At 51.1% G+C, this 22,034-nt stretch overlaps 1 protein-coding gene across 1 annotated transcript in view; it reads left to right on the forward strand.

Moving 5' to 3' along the window:
- The first annotated feature begins 1,640 nt into the window (after nt 1-1,640).
- The window catches only part of Sh3bp4 (SH3 domain binding protein 4), an 84,277-nt gene continuing 63,883 nt past the window's right edge, over nt 1,641-22,034 (forward strand). Inside the window, exon 1 of the mRNA XM_020181138.2 lies at nt 1,641-1,889. The gene's annotated coding sequence lies outside the window, so the exon portion shown is untranslated. The remainder of the gene's footprint in view (nt 1,890-22,034) is intronic.

Consider the following 22,034-nt stretch of genomic DNA (forward strand, 5'->3'; position numbering starts at 1 on the left):
AGTTCCAGAGTGTTTCCTGCTCCTTCCTGTAGTAACTTCAGAGGTTCGGGTCTGATATTAAGGTCCTTGATCCATTTTGAGTTGATACTAGTACAGGGTGATAGACCTGAATCTAGTTTCAGTTTCTTGCAGACAGGTAACCACTTTTCCCAGCAATATTTGTTGAAGAAACTGTCTTTTCTCCATCGTATATTTTTGGCACCTTTGTCAAAAATGAGGTGGGTGTAGTTGTGTGGGTTCATATCTGGGTCCTCTATTCTGTTCCACTGGTCTTCATGTCTGTTTTTGTGCCAGTACCATGCTGTTTTTATTGCTATTGCTTTGTAGTATATTTTGAAGTCCCTCTGCCCCTTCTAGTGACCGCTTCCTTTTAAAGTCTGCTGCATACATTGTAGAGGTAATTGTAACCACTTGCAGAAATTCAATTAGCTACATACAGAAGGCGCCAAGATTCGAATAGCCAGCTTCCCTCCCAGCCCCAGATCCACCTCTGTATACTGGTGTCTCTGATACTTCCATAGGACCTCACATGAGCGGTGGAGGAAGAGCAGATTTCCCAGATAAAGGGAGGCTCCAAGACAGAAGAAGCAGTGTGTGTGTGGGGGGGGGCAGCAATGCCTTGGGACACTGAAAAGTCGATTCCAACACTCGCCGGTGTGCTCATGACACCCATGCTAATGATACGTCTAAAGTCACCTACATCTGTGTGTTGGGGGGATAACGACGAGGAACGACTTAATGTGCCACTAGCTTTGGACCTGGAGCTGGAAAGTTAGCCTCCCCCCCTCCCCACCCCGCAAAGAAGTCCAGGACTCCAAATTGCAAGGGCATCTCCATTCCTGCTGCTCTAGGCCCAGTGTTCAAATTCTGGTTCTACCTCTCTCCCTGTGGCCCACCAACCCTGCAAGCTTCCCTTTACTCCGTGACACAGACTAAGAGCAGCCACGTGTAGGGTTTTGCCACACGCTAAGTGATGCGTCCTTTCACGTAGCATTTATTGGGCGCCCACGTATGTGCCGGGGACAGGAGGCGCACAGGTCAGAGGGGAGCAGACATTCAGCTTCTTCTGCTCGGCGGGAAGCTCGCCTCCCTTTCGTAAGGTCAAGGCGGCTGCTTTTTTCCCTCCATCTTACTTTTTCACTTCTGTGCTTACCAGCACAGCCTCGCACCCTGCCTTACTTCCCCGGCCTGCGGGTTCTCCTAGGACTTCCCGGAGAAAGGGTGGGAAAATGGGGTGCGGCGACCACAGGAACGCGATCAGACAGTCTCATCCACATTCGCTCAGTACCAGGGACCGATATCCGGAGCCAGGACCCTGCTTCCCTGGCTGGCGCCCTAAGGAGGAAGAGGAGGAGGCGCTGAGGCGCGAACCCTGCCGCGGCTTGGGAGGCGCGGCGCCAAGCCAGCCCGCCGGGCCTCAGCTGCTGTGGCTTCGCCCGGCCTCTGCACGCCAGGCCCCGCCCACGCCCCGGAGCGACCCCGCCCCTCTGCGCTCAGACCCCCGCCTCTGATCGCGCCAGCCCCGCCCCTCCACGATAGCCCCGCCCCAGCGCCTGAGGCCCCGCCCGGAGCGGGACCACCCCTCCCTCCGGCCGCCTGCATCCGCCGCCCCGCCTCGCGGGCGGCCGCAGCTCGAGCCCGTCCCACCCGCCTTCCCGCACGGCGTCCGCGCCCTGAGCCCCGCCCGCCGCCCGCGGCCCCGCCTCGGCCGGGACCACCTCTCCGTCCCCCTGGCGGGGGCCGAGCACCCGAAATACTCGCGGCGGTCCCCAGCCCCTCGCCGCCTCCTCCGCGGTGGTGGTGATTCCCGGAGCCGCGCGCGCCCCCGGCCGGGCGAGTCCCGGACAACGAGAGAGCCGCAGGAACCCGCGGGGCGCTTTGCGAGCCAGGTAAGCGCGCGGCAGCGGGAGCCATCGGGACTAGGGGACCTCGGGCTGGCGGGCGGCGCACTCCGATCTCTGCGGGCCTCGCCCCGCGGCACCGGGCGGCTCGGCGGGCTGGCGCACCCTCGCAGGCGCTGATCGCTCCCCGCCGCCCAGGTTCGGGGCTTCGGATGCCCCGCGGGGCGGTTTCGGGGCACCCTAGTGCGACCCCGCCGCTCCCAGTCGCAGCGCCCGGCAACCCTGAGCCCCCGCGTGCGCCTGGCCGCCGCCTCCACGGCGCTGGCCACTGCCGGACGGGCGGTCCTAGGAGTGGCCCCTCGGCGGCGGGACACGTCCTCAGAGCGCGGATCCCGGGGGCATTGGGCTCCTTCGGGCCTGGGGTGCCCCGAGGGCGTGGAGGGATCGGGGAGGCCCCTCGGCTAGGCCCTCGGGATGAGCGAAGGGCGCGCGGTTCCCTGTTAAACTTGGTGACAATGCACATTTCAACTTCTTCGGTGAGCCCTTCTTGAGGATGAAATTGAAAACTCTGGTTTCTAGCTTGGCGATCGGGTGACCGAGCAGCCGCGAGGTGACAGCGCCGGCGGCTCTCGGGAGGGACCGGCTGGGATAGAGGAGCGTTGTTCTCCAAGTGTGTTTACGGGGAAGTCGCCCGGCGCTGCGGATGGGTGTCTGTTAGGGTCCCAGCTTTGAGTCAGAAGGTTCCTAGCCCGGGGCAGGCCGTGTACACCCAAGAGCTGTACCGGGGTGCTGGCGGTGCAGACTGGGGGACTGGCAGGCGCTGGCCCTTCCCGGGTGTGGGGCGCTCGGAGATGCCGCGCGGCAGGAGCCGCGGAGAGCTCTGCCTGTGGAGGTTGTGCAGCCTCGTTGATCAGTGTGATCTGAAAAGCATGTTCGTCTTACTCTTTCCTTGTTAGAGCAGAAGCTTTAGTACTGTGTGATTTACCAGTAATAATAAAGTTCGCGTAACTTTTGTTCTGATTATAGAAGCAATATGTGTTCAGAGCCGACAACATGGAAATAAACAGCACACAGAAGCCATCCCTGACCCTCCTTTCCTACCAGCCTTCAGTGTTTACATTTGTGGGGTCACAGCCTTGTAGATTTGTGGTTGAGTTGCATCTGAAGCCATTCTTGCCTAACCTGGAGAAACCCCTTTATGTATCCCTCTCCTCCCACCCTTTTAAAAACGATTGTTTCTGAGGTCTAAAGTTTGGATTTTTGACATAGTTCTCCACCAGGCAGTTTGTGCTGGCCATGAGTCCTCTTTCAGTGGGCTGGGGTTCTCCATGAGGTCGTGGACCCAGATGGAGAGACAGGGAGACCTGGTGCCTCTCCTCCCTCCCTGTGGTTTTGGTTCCTTGCCTTGTAAAAATGACGGTAATGATTCTCAATCTGCTTCTCAGGCCACCATAAAAATTAATGGGTGGTTTGCAGAGCGTTTTGACATCCTCGGATGGACAGCAGCTGTACTTCAAGGTGCTGGGGAGCATTTGGCTGTTCCATGTTTTCCTCCAGTAAAACAATCTGACTCCCACCTGCCATCCTGCCCAGGAAACAGACTCCAGGCGTGGCCCATGGACCTTGGAGGAGAACATTCCTGGTTCCCCTGTCAGTACTGGAAGCTGGGAGGAGCTGGGGGGTTCTCAAGCCCCCTCCCCCCACTGCTGCCTCTCCTGTTGGTGATTTTCCTTAAGTAAGGGGGCATTGATGACTGATGCTCACTATCTGTAGAGTCCCAGGCCACCCTCCAAGAGGGAACGTTGTGGTTCTGGGAGGACGCCTGAATTGAACAACCTGGTTTCTCTGGGATTTGTTTTACGGCTCACATGTTTACTGAATGAACAATGACGGCTAGGAGACTGAGAGGCCTCTGTGGCCTCTGTTTTTTCCTGTTGTCCCAAGGTTCAGGCACCATATTTTACTGTCTTTAAAGAGCAATTCATAGGAACCCATAGGGTTTGCTAATTCCAGGTGCCAAAACTCCAACCAGGTGCAGTCCAGGCTGCCTTTTGTCTTCACCCTCTCCCGCAAGAACCAGGGTGGAAGATCCTTTCTGTTACTAGTCACCCTTCCATGGTTTCATTCCTTACTGTTGAGGCCACCAACACTTTGATCTGACTCAGTCTGGAAGCAGATCTGAGCTCAGGCAGAGGTTTGGAAGGGCCCAGAAAGTGGGCTGGATAAATTGTTGATAAGGTGTCCTTCACCGGGCATTGTTAATACTAGTGCTGTTAATTTTCTGGGTGGAGGGAAGAAGGGGGAGTCTTCCTGGAATTTCTCCTTTGCTGTTCTCTAATCCGGCAGCCTGAAATTATTTCCCTCTGCACTGTTTGAATAGCCTTGCTTCTTATTCTAATGTTGGTTTCTAGTCTGGTAATAAGATATGCAAATGAGTGATGAATGGGGTTTACTCCCTAGGGTGTCAGGAGGCCTCCTGGGTTTAAATCCTCTGATCCTGGACAGTTAAGACTCTGTAGCTTCCAAACCCCCGTGGGAGGTGCATGTGCTTCTCCTGAGGAGGAGGCTATGTGCTGGTACGAGGTTAGGAGGCACCTCATTCTGTGCTTGCTGATCTGGTCCCTAGCTCTAGGGCACACCTGCATAACTCTCTGTTTGAGATACCAAACGCAAGCCACTGTTTAGCAAGTGGCCAGCCCTGTGGGTTTCCCTTCCCTCTGTTATTTTCAAATTTAACACCTGAGTTGTGCTGTGTTGTGATTTTTCTTCTGAGAAGTGTTACCAGGCCCATGGGACATTTCCCAAGGCCCTGGAAATGGGCAGCAGGACTTCTTTGATCCAAGGTCGCAGCCTGACTATCAGGAGTCTGGAAAGGTTACCAAGCAGACAACCAGATCCCACAGGGAGTGAGTGCACAGGCAGCTTGGAGCCCCTGGCCATCCCCTGTTTACACCCTGCTTGCAGAGGGCCCAGCTGGTTCCTGGCTCCCTGGCTCCTTGCACACAGGAGCCCCACACCCAGCCACCACCCTTTGGAGGGGTGACAGAAAAATAATTCATCAAGCCCCAAGACACTCAGGGAACAATGCAGCTACTTACTCAGTCTCCTCCAGGAAGCCTTGGCCGGCCACTTGGCGGGCCCCAGGGCATCCTTGTGTTACATAACGCCAAGCCCCAGGCCCAGAGGCCAGCTCCTGGGAGAAGGGAGGCAGCAGTCAGTCTTTACAGGGTGGAGAATGCTGAATGTGTTTAGAAATGAAGGGGTTCTGGGATGGGTTTTAAGGAGGGAATGGTGAATCCCATACAGAACACCCACAGTGTCCTGCCCACCTGCTAGGGCGATGTCACCTTCTCTTTGAGGGAGTTAAAGGTGTACACAATCCTTCTGATTTGGAGTGTCTTAAGGAGTAGAAGTAGTCATCATTCACAGACCCCAGACCCTGTGTGCACGTTTTGTGCAGTACTCAGAGATACTCTGAGGGGTTCATTTTGCAGAATTTTGGTAACTCCTCCACCCCAACAGTTTAGTGTGTGCTTGAGCTGGGGTTTCAGCCTGGATCTGTCCAGTCCCCAGCCTTAGGCACACCTCTCAGTGTGCTGAAATTAAAGAAACGAATGCTCTCAGTCATGCATTTTGAGAGCATTAGATAGGTGTGGAAAGAGCATAAGCCTGTCTTGCACAATTATAAACTAGCTCGTACTCTGAAGGTGATGAAACTGCAAATGCCTGCGAAGTCCTTTCAGCCTAATGGAAAGCAGCCAGTGTGCAACATTGGTTCCTGAAGCCGGTGCCTGCTCCCTGCCTGTCTGCAGGGAGAAGCCTGATGTGTTTGGAAGACTGTGATTCTGAGTTGGAATAACTTGGTATCTGGCCTGAAGTCTGCCCTGGTACCACGGAGAGAGGGTGTTCTGGGCAGATGAGGTCACTAGAATAAGATTGTCTGAAGGCTGTTTAAGTAAATCTAAGATAAGGCCTCTCTACCTTCCTCTTTACAATCAAATAAATGACAGACTAATGAGATTATTCTTATCTGCTCAATAAAAGCCTGTCTCAGGGGAGCTCTGCTGGTGCCTGTTAGCCCGACTCTTCTGAACAGATTGAAAAGAACCCTTTCTTTGAAAGGATTTTATGGTTCCAAATTCTTACTCAGATCTTCTCCCCCTGGCCATCCATCAGAACCTGGGAGCCTCCTGATTGTCTGCAGACCTGAAACGAGCTTTTCCAGCTTCCAGTGTAGGAGGTCCCCAGCCAGGTGTGTGCTGGGAACAAGCTCTGGAGGAGAAAAACAAAGCCTGGATGGTACCACCTGCCAATTTCTGTGGTGTAAACATTCCCTCCAAGGCTGATTGTAGCTACCAACGTAGGCTGGCAGTGTTCATAAATATCTAACCATCTGTGGGAGCAGACGGGAGCTGGCTCCAGCTCACCTTTCTCTGGGCTGAGGAGCCCCTGGGCAGCACCCTGTGTAGTGATGAAATAGTTACCCAACTTGTGCTCCGGCCCGGGGCTGCCTGGGAGCACTGCTGAACGAGCATCGGTGTCACTGAGTACCAGCAACACTACCTGAAGCTCATCTATGCATCAAATCATGTGGGAGTTTAAAACATCCCTTCCCATTCCCAAGTTGAATCAGAGTCTTGGGTGTAGGGCCTCAGCATCTCCAGTTTTAAAATCTTCCCAGTTGCTGCTCACATACGTCCAGGACTGAGCACCACTGATGAATGATGAGTTTGGGTGAGAAGAGGGTTGGAGAGGCAGCTTGGGGCTGGGCATGGCAGACTGCACATTGGAGGTCAAGGATTCCCCTTGGGCAGAAAGCTCCGGATGCTAGTGGAAGTGCTGGGTTCCTAGGAGAGAGGGGAGAGGCCAGTCTTCCCAGCTGCCCATTGTCTGTCTTCAGTGGCTCTTTTCCTCCATGGAAAAGGACCAGCATTCCTTGTTTACCTTTGGTTGCTTCTGCGGGTCTAGAAGGAGTCTGACAGGAGGAAGCCAGGCAGATGGAGATGGTCCTTGGGTGCATGTGATAAGCTGATGTCTGATTTTTTTTTTAAAGCTGAGGCTGGGAGTCCAGAGGGATTCCCTGGGACTTCGCAGGTGACACGTGGAAGAACTCCAGGGCTCAAGGGTCCTTGAGCTTGGTGCGCACATAAGTGGCTTATTTTTTCTCTGTCATGATTTAGCAGTAAGATTACTTTAAAATGTGAGAGCTCTCTTTGGAGACAGTCAGCACATGGGAAGGACATGTCCTTCAATCTTAGTGAGTCTGGACTGGGAAGGGGCAAATGAAGCTCCTGAGTGCAGGATTTAAGGAGATGCCATGTGCAGTGCAGGGCAGGGCTGCTGGAGAGAGGACCAGCCTGGCTCTTCTCAGATTTGGAGCCAAGGGTGAGAAAGAGCTCAATGTGGTAGGCTTCAAGTAAAAAGCAGGAGCTGAGCTGACCTCTGGTCCCCCTTGAAGATGGGGCAGGAGGGTAAGGGCTGCCAAGGGAGATGGCCGCTGAGTGCTGTGTCCCTGAAACTAGCAAGCAGAAGGTTGGAGGTGGGGGGAAGGGGACAGAGGGCCCCATGCAAACTGGACAGTTCTAGGGAGCAGTGAACTGGAGACCTCTGGGTTGGCTTGTAAGGGCCATGGAATTGAGGTAGTCGGGAAGCTTCTAGAAGACAGGAAAGCACAGCACAGGCTCCTCCGGAGATGCTAGTGATAAATGAAGTAGGGCCATCACTTGAGGGCATACAGACAGGATAGCAGAAGCTAGGGCTGCGTCAGAGAGCCTGGGGTCCTGGGGCCTGTTGGAGGGCTGACATGGCATGGAGCAGTGGGAGCAAAGGTCCGGGAAGAGGTGAATGGCTGAGGGTCAGAGAAGGAGCACCTGGTTGAAGACCTGTTCCAAATGCCCTTCCAGGTTGTACATCTGCAGCTTGTTTCTGCCAGCCTTGGTGGAGGGCTGACTGGGGACTCGTTGCTTCTGAGGACCCAGTTAAGGCCTTTGCCCTCCAGACCCATCTGAGCTTCCCTGGGCAGGCAGAGCTCCTCTGAGTCTCCAAGGTGAGGGGCTGCCCGTGCCCCCGTGACTGCCTCTGTCTAGCTTCCTCACCTGCCTCTTGCCTTCTAGACAGGAGCTGCTTGGGGCCATGGCATCTTACCATCTGAGCAGCCTACATGCACACAGTAGGCTCTCAGTGATGGTTTGCCCACTGAGTGTAAAAACTGGCAGACCCAGAGAGAGAGATGGCCAAGGAAAAATAGGATAGTGACTTCATGTAACCATATAGTGACAACTCTAATTTTCTCTTCTTAGGCATCTTGACAGTTTAAAACTTACAATATACAACCTGGGTAATTTCTGGCTTTAAGAATTCTGGCTTATGAATAATAACCAGCTAACTTATATATGCTGTCAAGTGGCCATCCCTGAGTTGTATCCAATTTAATTTTTAATTCAGACAGACTCCCCCCCCACCCTTGTTTACCCATTGTATGCTATTGCCTATGTAAAAGGATTTGAAGTTTTAATAGCTTTAGGATACACAGTGGAAAATGGAGTTCCCTAAAAGTGCCTGTGCGTTTACTATTTTGAAATCACCTAAGAATTGTGGCCTCGGTAGGCAGTGTGTGTTCTGTGTGTAAATGGAAAAATGAAGGTACGATGTTCAGATCTAAGTGAGAATCATTTCTTGGGGCTGATGGAATGCATATAAATAATTCATCAGGGGGGGAACCCTGCCCATGGCACAGGTGCTGGTGTTGGGCAGTGGTTAATAGAGTGCACCCTGTTCTTTCTGCTACCGTCTGCTCTTGATTTCCCTTCTCCTTCTCCCTGCCACATCCCCTCACAAAAGTTGTGCTTTCTGTTTTTCTCTTGTGGTTTCAGAAATGTGTATTCAAAGAAATTGTGAGAGGAATGCTCTATTCTTGGCCAGCACTGGGTAGCCATTGACTAGCTCACCTGTACTGTGTGGGGCCAGGAAACTGACATTCTGCATTTGGTCCTGGATCCATGGTGGGGTGCCAACTGTGGGTGACATCAGGAGATCCGTCATCAACCAGTGGATCTCTGCAGAACACAGGTTTGCTTAACTCTTATTAGCACCACCTGTGGTTTGGAGCACTTCATTTGGGGGGAAGGATATGTCAATGTGAGGGGACACACATGGCGCCCACCTGAAGTAGTTGCACTTTTTAACATAGGAGTCCTTCTGTGGTTTCAGTGTCTCCCTGAATTTATTGGGTTTTCCCCACTGGCAGGCATTGCATCACTTCTGTAAGTAGCCGTTTCTCTGTGGTCAGTCAAATACGAAACAGACTGGGCTTGAACAACTGAAAGTCGTCTTGTCCAGGAAGATCCTGACTGAGAATGAAGTGACTGCTGGTCTACTTCATTCTTCTACCACATTCTGCTAGCACCAGGCCGTGGTTGGGAACAATAGCTGAAACAGGAGAAGCTCCTTTTTCCCAGTGGCCTCTCCAATGGCCCTTTGTTAGGCCTGTTTCGTTTTGGGTGATGTCGCAGTGTGGAAAAGTCAGGGCTTCCCAACTTCACACACTACTGTTTGGCCCTCAGGGCTCCGTGTTGGGTCTGTTAGATGTCAATCATAGCACTGACTTCCTGCATTTGGGAAATGCAAATGAAATCACATAAATGTCCCCACATTGTCCTGTGTTGGATTCGGGCAGTGCTTCTCAGCATGGAGTTCTGCATGATTCCGCGTCCTCTCTGGAGTCTGGTGTACACTACAGCTTATGCTTGAATAATGAGTAAATAGAGCGTTTTTGTGGCCAGGGATGTGACCTGATTGGGAGTTGACCCAGCCAGGGCAGGTGACAGCCAGGAGGTGTTCAGGCCAGAGATGTCTCACCTTCAGAACTGAACAGTGTAGGCCATATGACCTTTCAGATGTATGTTTATTCTGCCCCATTGCTCAAGTCCTGGGAGTCAGCGGAAGAGATGAGAGTGGTGGGGGTTGCTGGCTGTGCTCCAGGACCCAGACCTGGGCTTGGCGTGCTCTGCTTGGCAGTGGGTTGCTGGAGGTCTCCTTGAAGTCCTAGGCGAGAGGTCCTTACCTGTCCCAGCTACCTGGGGGGGGGGGAGACGAGAAGCATGTTATATCTGGTATGAGTACTTTATAGAAAAATGAATTATTGAGAGAATACTTTCTTGTGATTTTTTTCAAGAAAGATTTTTCTTAACTCATAATGACGTGCATGGTAGAAAATATTTATTAAAGGAGAAAAAGTTAATTAACATCAGTAGAGTTTTACCAGCCAGGACAACCAACCTGGGAGTGTTTTTGTGTGAGTTTTGCAATATTTTCACCCATGACTTTGTATCAAGGGTGGCACAATTCAGTGAGTGGATGGGGGCGGCTTCACTCTGCTCCTCACATGGACTTTTTTCAACACGTGTTATATTTGTTCCATTAATACTGTGCTTTTTTAAAGTGGCTTTTATCTAAAAATTGTTGACCTTTTCAGGTCGATAAGTACAGATTTGCATCCTCAGGATTTACCCTGCTTATTTAACAGGTCTTGCAACTAGACAGTTTCCAGTTATTTTGAAATTATATACGTTTATCTTCAATGTATGTTTTTCCTTGGAATGAATCTAGGAAGAGCTTCTTGCATTAATTGAGAGGGACTGTATAATCGCTTTATGGAAAAGCACCTCAAAGGCACTGACACTAGGACAGTTTCTGATGTGTTGTGCAAACCTGGCCAGCTGCAAGACCAGCTGTCCTTGTGGCCTGCTCTGAGGGGTTGATTCTGCTGACTCTGTTACCCCGATCCTAACACAGTGCACTTTGAGGATGTTGTTCTGTTGGGAGCCTTCAGGACTCTCTCCCAGCTAGCAGGGTTGAGTGATGAGTTCCATGTGTCTGGTGTGGCCCCAAGACTCTCCAGGGTCAGTCATGGTGTCAGGAGGCATTTGTGGGCTCTGTCACTTGATCAGCTGTGGCAGGATGGGCTGCAGTTTGATTTGCACTGGGAATGGGATAGAGTTGATTTTCTGGATCTCTGTAGAGGAGAAAGTTCCTAATACCATCAGCTGATGGCAAGGTTGTAGTTTTGATTTCTAAGTGGCCTGGTGTCACAAGGTTTCTTCATTCTGGCAAGAGAGAACCAATTTATAGGTGGAATATTTTTTGGCCCATCTGCTGAGCATGGTGTTGGCACCTGCCTTGTGTGAGTCATTCACCTATTTGGTAACATGAGGCAGCACTTTGGGGGCCTTGTAAAACCCTAACAAGGTAAGGGACTGGCAGGCAACCCAACCCCTGGGGACTCATTAGCTGTTTATTTTTTCTGAGTGCCAGGTACTCCAGCTCTGAGTTTGGGGTCAGGGAGGCTCCAAAGCTCTGGCCTCCTTGTAACTCATTCATTGCTTGACTCTAGGCAGAGAACATGGTGAGACTCACAGAGACAGCTCCTATCCTCAGCACTTGCCCGACACAGAGAGAGGGTGTTAGGCACACAAAGGGAGAAGGGCAGGGTTCCCAAGGGTGTAGCGGGGGGTCAGGACAGGCTCCCCAAAGAAGCTCCACTCAGTGAAGGAAAGAGCAGACCAGGAATTGAGTGGTCATGGTGGGGAATTTTGGGGGCCGGGTGCTGTCGGGTTCCAGGCAGGTTGGCTTGGTGAGTCTAAGGAGCCAAAAAAGAACAGGGCAGGTGGCTGGATCGGATAGGCCCTCTGGGCTTTGAACTTTCATCTGAGGACACTGGGAAACTTGATCAGATGTGTGATCATGACTCCAGAGCCAGGGGGTGAGCTGCCCAGGAGGCTAACTGCCTAGGGGGTGATGTGAAGGAGGTGACGCAGCCAGGAGGTGACCTGCCTAGGGGGTGACCAAGGATACCACACTCACCCAGGCTCCCTTCCTCGTAGCCTTGGCACCCCTGCAACTTTGTTGGGCTCCATGCCCAGGCTCCCATGACCCCACACGAGTGCCACATGGGTGACACCTTTGTCTTGGGCCTGTCATGAGATTTTCATGACACCATTCCCTGACCATTGACTACTCTGTACTATCTTCAAAGCTATTTTTAATATAAAAAATGACACTTCTGAAACTACGCCAACAGTTGGATTATTAAAGGAGTCACATTTCTATATCCCAGAAAAAGAAAGGTATTGATGAACACTTTGCAGCTAAAACCACATCCGGGACCTAGTGAGCAGTCTGGTGTCACAAGCCTCTCCCTGGCCATTGGAGCCTGATGTATCTGGGCACCTGGCTGTCCCCACTGGCTGGGCCACCAGCCCTGGATCTACTTGTGTCCTGGCTTAACTTGTTTGTTTCTGAAGCTGACCAGTCAGTCCCTGCTGACGGGCACCCTTGCTGCATTCATACATGAGAAGTGCTGTCGTGCTAGAGAGGGCTGTGTTTAACCCCTTTTAACCCGGCTGGTCCCATCTCTTCTGGGAAAACTTGAGTACAGCCTTCTGCTCCGGAAGGAAAACCAGCAGCCCTCCACATGCCCAGGGTAAAGCCACTCCATTTTCAGGGTCCAAAGGAAGCATTGAAAGCAGAAAAATGATGTCATAAACACTGATTTCGTTTGCCATTAGTGAAATCATCTGAAAATTGGCTGCCTGCTAAGTTGGGCATCTACTTGCTATCCTGGGAGAAAGACAGGTTGTTTTGCTGAGCGGGAAAATGGGGAGCGCAGCTCTGATTCCCACGGTGAGCCTCACATTGGGAGACTGAGTACCAGGTGATAGGCACATTCAGAACAAAACACCAATTTACTGCTTAGGAGATTATTGTAAGTTAGGCATTATGGGAAAACTAGGGTGCGTGTGACTTTGAATATATCAGCTTGTTTGTGGTTGTCCTTTGCCTTCAGAATGTACTTCTGGGAATTGCAAATGGGAGACTCCAGAGAGCTTGCAGACAGGGACTGCACCAAAAATAACAGCTGTTGGAGATTGGACACCAGAGGTTGGGTGATTGCCTGCCCATGCCTATCCCTCCCTTTGTCTTTAAGGAAACAAAGCAGACTGCACATTTAAGATGGATGACAAGGGTGGCAGTAGTGTATGTTTGGAAAGTGCCTACAGGTGGTCTCTGATGTGTGGAACACCCACTGGGTTGGTGGCACTGCTCCAGTTTTTTTTTTTTTCTGTACTGAGACTTGAACTCAGGGCCTTCACTTTGAGCCACTCCACCAGCCCTATTTTTTGAAGGATTTTTCAAGATAGGGTCTCATGGAACTATTTGCCCAGGCTGGCTTCAAACCATGATCCTCCTGATCTCTGCCTCCTGAGCAGCTAGGATTACAGGCGTGAGCCACCAGCACCTGGCACTGCTCCAGTTGTCCTGAAGATGGCAGTGGGTGTGCTGTAGACACAGTGTCTGAGACACCCACCCAACAGTGGCTGGTAGTTAACTGAGGATGTTGCAGCACCAGTGTCTTGGGTTGCACCTATGTGACTCTTCACGAAGTGCTTCAGAGGATCCTGGAGACTTGAATTCCACGCCCTCCTCTTTCTTTGAGCTATAAGGGTTTTCAGAAACTTGAAAAATAAAGTCACATGAACGTCTCCCATCTGGCTTTGCCTAATTAAGCTAGCCTTGTGCTTGGTAGTAAAAGTATTGAAATATGCACTGGCTTTCTGGCAGGTGGCATTCATGTGGTCCCTCCCTCCTGAATCTTGCTGGGTGTTCATACACCATGCAACTCTTTTGTGCTCATGGTGACAGTATTAATAGTTAGGTCCTCAGAAGCATTGGAGATGCCCCATCTGTGTCCTCATAATTTGCCGAGAAGCTCTTCTCTTTTATGACGTGTGTGTGTGAGGAGGCTCTTGCTGTCTCTGTGTAACAGATAGAGAAACTAAGGCACAGTGAGGGGCGAGCCTGAGCCAGGATTGAAGTCCATGCTGTCTTTACCATTATTCTGTTCTGCCTCCCCTGGGCACCAGGTCCCCAAATTCCAAGGTGCACTCAGCAGTGCCGGAACCAGTCCAAGGAGCTTTGTGGGCCATTCCACAGGAGACAGGAACCTGAGGTCTCAAGTGAGACCTGACGGTGGCCAGATGATGTCTGGGAGGGGAGTCTGAGGGGGACAGTCCAGTGCAGTGACAGCAGCCAAGGCTTGGAGGATGGGAGAACCCCTAATGTCAAGAGGGTGTGGAGGTGGTAGGTGGGGTGTCCATCCTTTCCCCTCACTGCATGCTCACACTTGACTTTGCTGTCCCTCTCCCCCTTCCACTGCAGGCTACCCATCTCCCCGGCCTCCTGGGGAGTCTCCTGCTGCAGCAGTAACTCTCTGCCCAGCCCTGCGACCTCTCCTCTCCTTGTATTTCCCTAACAACATTGACCTTGCCCTCATGGTGGAAGAGAATTCTTCTCATGTACCCTATCTACATCTGCCTCCTACCCCACAGCCTCCCCACTTTGTCTTTTCCATCCCTCCACTGTCCCACCAGGTTCTCAACCCTCCCCTCTCCATGGAGATGTGACACAGCAGGCGCCTTGCCCAGTGATGCGAAGGCCTCCTTGTGATGTGAAACACAGGGACCGTGTCTCCCCGTTCTCTCCCTCAGCTCCAGTAGTGCCTGGCACTTGGTCCAGGTGATCTGGTCACAACCCCCAGCACCCTGCCTGGTAGATGAATGTATCTCCAACCTGAGCAGCCTGCTCTGAGCTGGCTCCACACGGCGCTCTTCTCCTTAGCTACGACCGTCTGTAAGGCCAGTGCACCTGTTGTGCCCCTGCCACCTATGCAGAAGCCTACCTCTTCTTGCTCAGATGAAGTTGACCACCCTGGTCCTCAGCTGCTGGAATGAAGACTGAGGACCGCCTGGGGCCATCAGAGACTCACGTTGGCTGAATGATAATGGCTATGGGATGCTCTAGCTAGATCTTTCTTCATTTGAAGTTTGAACTCTACTTGGGATATTTAGAAGTAGCCAGGTCGGGGAAGGGGGCCAGCTGGTTTCCACCCAGTTCCTGCAGCCCAGTGGATCCGCAGGTGTTCTTTGTTCTACCTTCTGAAGAGGTTCTTGTTTTTATTCTAATGTCCTCTTTAAATCAAGAGACTCCTGTTCTTCCCTTTTGCCCTCTGGTATTTTCTGTGTTGTGATGGGGAAGGGGGTGAGCAGTGGTCTGCTTGGGAGTTTATTGAACATTTCTTTGGCCAAGGATGCTCTCGTGTGGGCACTTTTCCCAGGTTTCTCTAAGACGTTGGTTTTCTTTGGATATTTTAGCTGTTCTTTCAGCATGAGAATTAGACGTTTTTGTTGCCTTGTAATTTCTTTAAGATAAAAATCCTTTCATGTGTTTAATGCTCTCGGCTGTGAATTTTACTTTTTCTGATCCCCTTTATCATCTCTCTGGATCATTTTGTTCTGGTTCGTGTGAGTGTCGTCTGTTTCTTTTCACTGGGTTCAAGCCCTTTTTTCTAGACTTTTCATATTTGCTGTAAGAACACACATGCCAGTCTCTATGGCTGCCCCTCTGCTTGCAGAGTTTGCTTCTCACGCCTTTTTAATTTATTTTTTTCTTTTGAGGCAGTCTCACTGTGTAACACAGGCTGGTCTTGAACTGGAGGATCCTCCTGCCTCACAAATGCTGGAATTACAGGCTATGGCACCTTCTTGCTGAGCTTTGTTGCTTTGTGATTTAGAAGGTAGACCAGAATCATGGTTCTAGTCTACTTAGCTGATGACTAAACTAGAAACGCATTCACACTAACCTCAGTTGGGATCACCTCCTCCTCCTCTCCTTCTCTCCTTTTCCCCGTGGCCACGGGGGCAGTTTTCATTAACTTTTCATTTGCTACTGTTGTAGCTGCTAACATTGTTTTGTGGGGTTTTTTTGTTGTTGTTTAATATGTCTAATTTATTGGGATTTTTGGTGTTTTTTTGTGTGGTTTTGGTTTTGTGAGTTTTTAACACTTTATCTATAGGTGGCTTTGCTCAGAGCCCCTCTCTGAAGCCTGGAGACTGCATGTTACATGCGTGCTGTCCTGATGGGTTTTGTGGTGTTATCAGAACCAGCAATGCTCCTGAAGGGAGGAGGCCTCCATCTGGCCTTTGACTACCAAATTCGTGATGTGGTTGCAAAAAAGAAATTTAGGACGCATTGAGATAGAGCACAAGAAAGTTTATTAGCAAAGCAAAGATAGAAAGATAGCACCCAGCCCAGACATGGGAGCAGCCACATCTGGTAACAGGTGCAGTGAGTGCTGTAACTTTAGGAGTATTTTTTTGTGGTAAAAAAGTGGGTTGGTGTTGGGCTCATTCACCCTAGGATAATTGCTCCCCTTTGTTCTGACACCTGGTATATTTAGTCATTCTTGCTGTGACACCGTTTTATCAATTAGGCCCAGAGATATTAAGATTGGTCCGCTTATTAAATTTGGGTCACCATGACAGATGTTGAGCATCCTCAAAACAAAGAGTGGGTCCTGTGAGATGCTCCCCTCAAGACAGGTGTCCATCCTGGAGATAAGTGTTTTCCTTTACAACGCTTTTTGCGCCCAGAGTCATTTTCTCAAGTGTTTTTCTCAAGGGAAAGTGTCTTTCCTTACCCTTGCTCCGTTCTCAGAGCACAGTAATTGTTTGGGGAAGCGGGCAAGGTCAGAGGGAGATTGCTGCTCACTTTTCTTTTTAAAAATTTTTTCTTTTTGCTAAATGTTGCAACTTGTGAAGTTCAAAGCAAAGAAAGCAGTATCTATGTACTTTTAATCAAGCTACTCTGTAGTACAGTACAGTGCTTATCTGTGAATTCCTGGCTGTTGTTTCCCACGCTTCGTTGTCTTTCCTGATCTATCCTGCCTCAGTGGGACTCCACGGTCCTGCGGCCATTCCAAGTGTGCCACGGTGACTATGAGTTGTGTGGCACTGACCACCCCTCCCACCCCCAAGCTGGTTCTTCCTAATCACGCTCATCAATTCACACAACAAACTTGCTCAGAGTGCCCTCATCGTGCCGGACGCTGCTCAGTGGTGGCCTTTGCCCTTTTCCAAGAACTGAGTGTATGGGTTGGGTGCTGCTTCCTGACCTGCATATGCTCCTCAGAATGAGCCCAGCCTTTTTGGATGGAATTCAGTCTGCATGCTGGCCTTCCAGGATTGCATCTCTAGCCTGATCCTCCCTGTACCACCAGGTGGGGTTGGTCCCTGGATGCTGCTCTGGTCCCCTCGGGGAAGCTAAATGTCACCCACGCCCTGCAAGCCCCAGCTGTGCCCCCTTCCTTCCTAACGTGTTTCTGGCTTATGTCCAGGCAGTACTGTCAGAATGCTTGTAGACGTTGATTCCGGAGCACAGCCCAGTGGCCTACTGAATTTGTGGGGATCTGTATAGCGTTTAACCCTTGGCTCTGAGCATCAGAATCACCTGGGAGGTTAAAATATCGCTCAGTCCCTTCCTAGAGAGGCAGCTGGCCTGAAGTCTGGCCCTGGCCTTTGGAATTTTCAAAGCATCCTCCACTGCCCAGCTGAGACTGAGACTGACCAGCTTATTCCTCCCTCCCCCAAACACCTGGCTTGAATGGCATTATTTCTGAGATGGTGATTTTTCAGAATTTAGCTGTGCTTAAATCTTGTTTGATAGGAATAATGAGTGATGGTGGTATTCCAGATAGTGCAGACCTGAAGAAAAGAAAATCGAGTCACTGCCCCCTCCCCAGGGTCTCCCGTGAACCAGCCTCGAATTCCTGGGTCTGGTTCTGCAGGGTGCTGGCGCAGTTGTGTGCGTCCTCCTTCTGTGTGACAGTGGGTTCCATGTCTGTGTGCCACCCCCAAGCTGGCTGTGGGGCGTTTTCTGTTTTAGGGATCAGTATCACTTTTTGTCATCTAAACACCAGTGGACAGGAGTGGACTTCTTTTTTTTTTTTTCTTTTAACTGCTATAGACCTGTTTTGGGGATCTCAGGCCCAAATCAGAAGGAGTTCCAGTGGGCTCCAAGTGTGTGGCCAGACACACTGCTTCAGAAACTGTAGGAAGAAAACAAAATAGCCTACTGTTTGTAGCCTCCCCCCCTCCATTTTTTTAAATTTATAAATCAGGGAAAGACATTTTAGCATCTTAGCTATTTTTAGGTGCACAGTTCAGTAGTGTTAGGTATTTCTGTGCCACACAGTCTCTAGAACTTTGTCATCCTGCAAAACTGGGAGTCTGTGCCCTTCTCCCTCCCCAGTCCTGTCATTCACCATTCTGCCCAGCTGACTTACTGAGCATGGCCGCAAGGTTCATCGGAGTTGTGACACAGGGTCTGTTTTAGGGCTGAGTAAATCCCACAGCTCACATAGAGAGCCTCCGTTCACCCACCCGTGGACACTTGGGTGGTCTCCTGCTCGTCTAAGTAACGCTGCTCTCCAGTCCTTTGGGCCTGAGCCCAGAGATGGGATTGCGGATAGAAAAGTACCTCTATTTTTAATTTTTCAAGGAACCTCCCTGTCCTACTAACAGTGTACCAGCAGTTCCCACTTTTCTCCATCTTCCACTTGGTGTACTTTATTTTCATGTTTTGATAGTAGCCATCCTAATGGGTGTGAAGTGGCATGTCCTTGGGGGTTTGCCTTGCATTTTTCTGGTTATTATGGAAGTTTGGCAGGTGCTTGTGGGATTCCCTCTTTTAAACGTTAAGTAGTTATTCACCTCAATTTTCTGTAAAGTTTTTTTGATGGGCCTTTTTCTTTACTGGTCCAAAACTCACAGTAAAGATTACAACACGTGGAATTGCTGTAGGTGCCTGTGTGAGTGGGGGAGCTGATTTCTGCATGGGCACGTAAAAGGAGGCGTCTTTCTGAGGAAGGTGGGAGCAAGCCTCCTGCCAGCATTGCCACCCAAAGCCCCGTACCCGTGCGGGTTGGCTCAGGGTTGTCATCCAAAGCATAAGTCATACTGTACAGACCTGGAACCCAAGAATACAGTGCTCTGGTGACAGCCAGAGCATGTCTTGTTTGTTTATGAGCAATGCATACTTAGCGTAGATCTGGAAAACAAAGCCAGTAGAAGTCATCTATCTGATCACCTGTAACTGTTACTGTGAGTTAAATTGCAGGGACCTTATATTTGAAATGGGATTATTGGTGATCAGTTTTGCCACCTGCTTTCCCACCCTGCAGGGCACAGGGCCAGCACTGACCGGCAACACTGAGCTTATCTGCAGGCCCACCAGATGTGCAGCCATGCTGGGGGAGGAAGAGGGACAGTGTTGGGAGCTGGGGTGCCACCCTGGGGGGGGGTCCCCTACAGAGCTTCTTTGTCTCCTCTCTTTGACTTAGCACAAGGGGCACCGATCTACCCTGCGTGCTCCTGGCATTGCTGTCCAGTTTGCCTCTCCAAGATGGCATCATCCCATCTCTCGGCAAGACCTTGGCTTTAGCTGGTCACCTTTCATGATCGGCAGCACCAGACCTAAAGCGCCTTGCCACACACTGAACAAACAGTAAATGCTTTTCTTACCTCACTCAGCTTGGGTTTCCAGCACTCTCCTTTCTCGAGTCCAGGTCAGCTGGGGGTCTCAGAACCCAGTAACACCTCCTGAGTCTGGAACACTCCCTTAGAGACTCATGAAGGTCACGAGCTCAGTCTCTTCTGCCATCCCCTACAGCATTGCGTCAAGTAGCACAGAAGGGGTGATTTGCCCGGTGGACCCTACCCATTCTGGATCCCACCCCTGGTTGTCGACTTGGAAGTCCACAGAAGCATGTGGAATGTGTAGCTCCTGACTTGGCTCTTGCCTTCCAGGGCTCCGTGTTTCGGTGACATTGGGGGCTCCATTCCTCACTGCATTTTAAGTGACAAGTAGATGCTGCCCACAGCCCAGGGTGTTGACAAGCCTTCTTAGCCCAGAAAAAGCACTGGATTCTTGCCGGCCCAGCCTCCCTCCCGGCTGTTCCTTGGCTGGCTCTGGAGAGGAAGGGATCCGAGCTGGTCCTTGCATTCACACTGGCCTGGGGCGCTACAGTTCATTTCACCATGGCAGGCCCTGCCCATGTGTGACATGTGGCGATTTGTAACGGGGATCATAATAAAACACCCCAGTTAGAGACGGTGTGGAGTGCTTCTGGCACACGCCCTGGGGTCTGCCGTTTGGAGCCGGCTGACCTCAGCCCCATCAGTGGTCGCCTTTGATGGGGTTCCAGGGACTAGAAGGGGGGAGTTGGGTGAAAAATGAATGTTTGATGCAGGAATTGAATATTCCTGGGGGAGCGATTTGGTGTGGGAGAGCCCCATGGTGGACAGGTGTTAATTGTGGGCTGAGTGGTTACCCCAAAATCGGTGTGCCACCCCTATGACCTCAGTGGCAGTGGTGGCAGGTAGCTCACAGGGTCAGGGGCTCTCTGGAGTTGTTGCTTTTTCCCTCTGCAGGTGGACATGCCAGGCCCAGGGCTGTTCAGTCCCTTCTTGAGGTCCATCCAAAAAAATCTTGTGTCCCTTACCGCTCACCCATTGTCAGGAGACTTTCATTTACTCAGCCTGGGAATTTAGCTAATTCTAGAATTACCCTCCTGTGAGACAGCCACTATGCCTTCACTTAGGCTGTGGGGAAACTGAGGTATTAAGCAGTTTGGCCAACCTTTGAAACTGCACACAAGTAATTTGTCCCAGAGCTGTTCAATCCTAACTCCCCTCCTTGGTGGTTTCCCTGCCCCTCTGTGACCTGCATCTTTTCTGCTGCTTCATCCTCAGATCTTTTCTAGCCAGGATGCCCATGACCCCACAGAAATCAGTCTCTGCCCACTGAGCCTTGACTCCAGAGCCCAGGGGCCTGTGGCTGAGTTCAGTGCCTGGGATGTGTGGGTGGCTGTCTTTGAGGGACAGGGGCCCTGGTTTTCATCCTGTAACACCTGCAAAGGATGCCTGCAGACTGGAGGGACCACCATCAGGTAACCCATCCATCCATGAAGAGTGATCACTGCAGGGGGCCTGGCCACCCCCATACTACCCACTTGGCCAGGATTGTGTAAAGGACCTGGGTAGGGCAGGTGGTATTTTGACCCTTCTTCTAGAAGTTGCCTTGTCGTAAGTACAGGCCACAATATTGCCTTTATCTATCCATTTCTTCAGCTCCATTGACTTATCGCCACTAATGGTCCTGAACTGCTAATGTGAATGCTTATGGTTACCAGGGGGCTGTGCTGACGGTCTCTCTCTCTCTGGTTTTACTTATGGCTGCCCGTGGTTAAGCCAGGACTGCTATCTCTAGAGCCTGTGCCTCTTGTTTGTAATAAATACCTGAGCTTTTGTCCATGCTTCTCTGGCTGGCAGGGGAACAGAGGGGAGAAGGGCATTAGAGAGGCTGGGCAGGTGACAAAGGTCAATACCGACAGTGAAGTCATACTGATAGTGGGATGTGATGAGAGTGGTGTGTCCCCTCTGTGGTCTTCTTCCCAGTAACACTTAGCCCTACCGAAATGGCAAGAAACACATCAGACAGTTCCCAACTCGGGCATCTTGCGAAATACCTGGCTAGTCCTTCTTGAAACTGTCAAGGTCATCTGACACAGCAATGTCTGGGGAAAGCCTACAGCCAAGAGGAGCCTAAGGAGACATGACAGGAAATTGTCTCATGGCATCCTGGATGCGACCCTGGAGCAGAAGAGGATATTAGGGAAGAACTGAGGGAGAAGCCCAGAGTGGCCCTTTTCTGCAAAGCCTGCTCAGCCTGTCTCTTTCCATCAGCAGATTCTTTGTTCTCTCCAGGCCCAGTCATTTAGAGGTAAGCACTCTCCCGGCCAGGGAGGGAGCTTCTTAACACAGGCACAGATGATCTTTTTGCAAGATGAATATGAGAGAGGGACTAGCCTGGCGGGGACAATGGATGCATTGATAAACCACTTTGAAATTCAAAGCCTGGGGCACCAGGCCTTGGAGCAAGTTGGCAGGTGTGTCAGACCCCTGTTAGGAGCCCCCACTAATCCTACTAGTGACTTAGGGGTAGATGGAAAAGGGATGAGATGAGATTGTCTCTCCTCCCAAGATGGCTGATTAAACTCTGTGCAAATATTCACAGCTACATTGAGGCACCAGCTCCATTAGATGTGATCGGTTGGCACACAACCTGAACCCAGCACTGGGAGAGTAAGGATGTGTGATGTGTGTCCACACATGCAACACACACGACCTTGCACAGTGCTTCTAATCTTCTTAGGCGAGAGGGTTTTCTTACGGGAGCAGCTACTGCACAGGACATGTTCAGGGGCTGACACCTTCTAGCCCAGCTTTTCCCATGTCCAGT

This window comes from Castor canadensis, chromosome 4 (genome assembly GCF_047511655.1).
Source record: "Castor canadensis chromosome 4, mCasCan1.hap1v2, whole genome shotgun sequence".
NCBI classification, from domain to species: domain Eukaryota; kingdom Metazoa; phylum Chordata; class Mammalia; order Rodentia; family Castoridae; genus Castor; species Castor canadensis.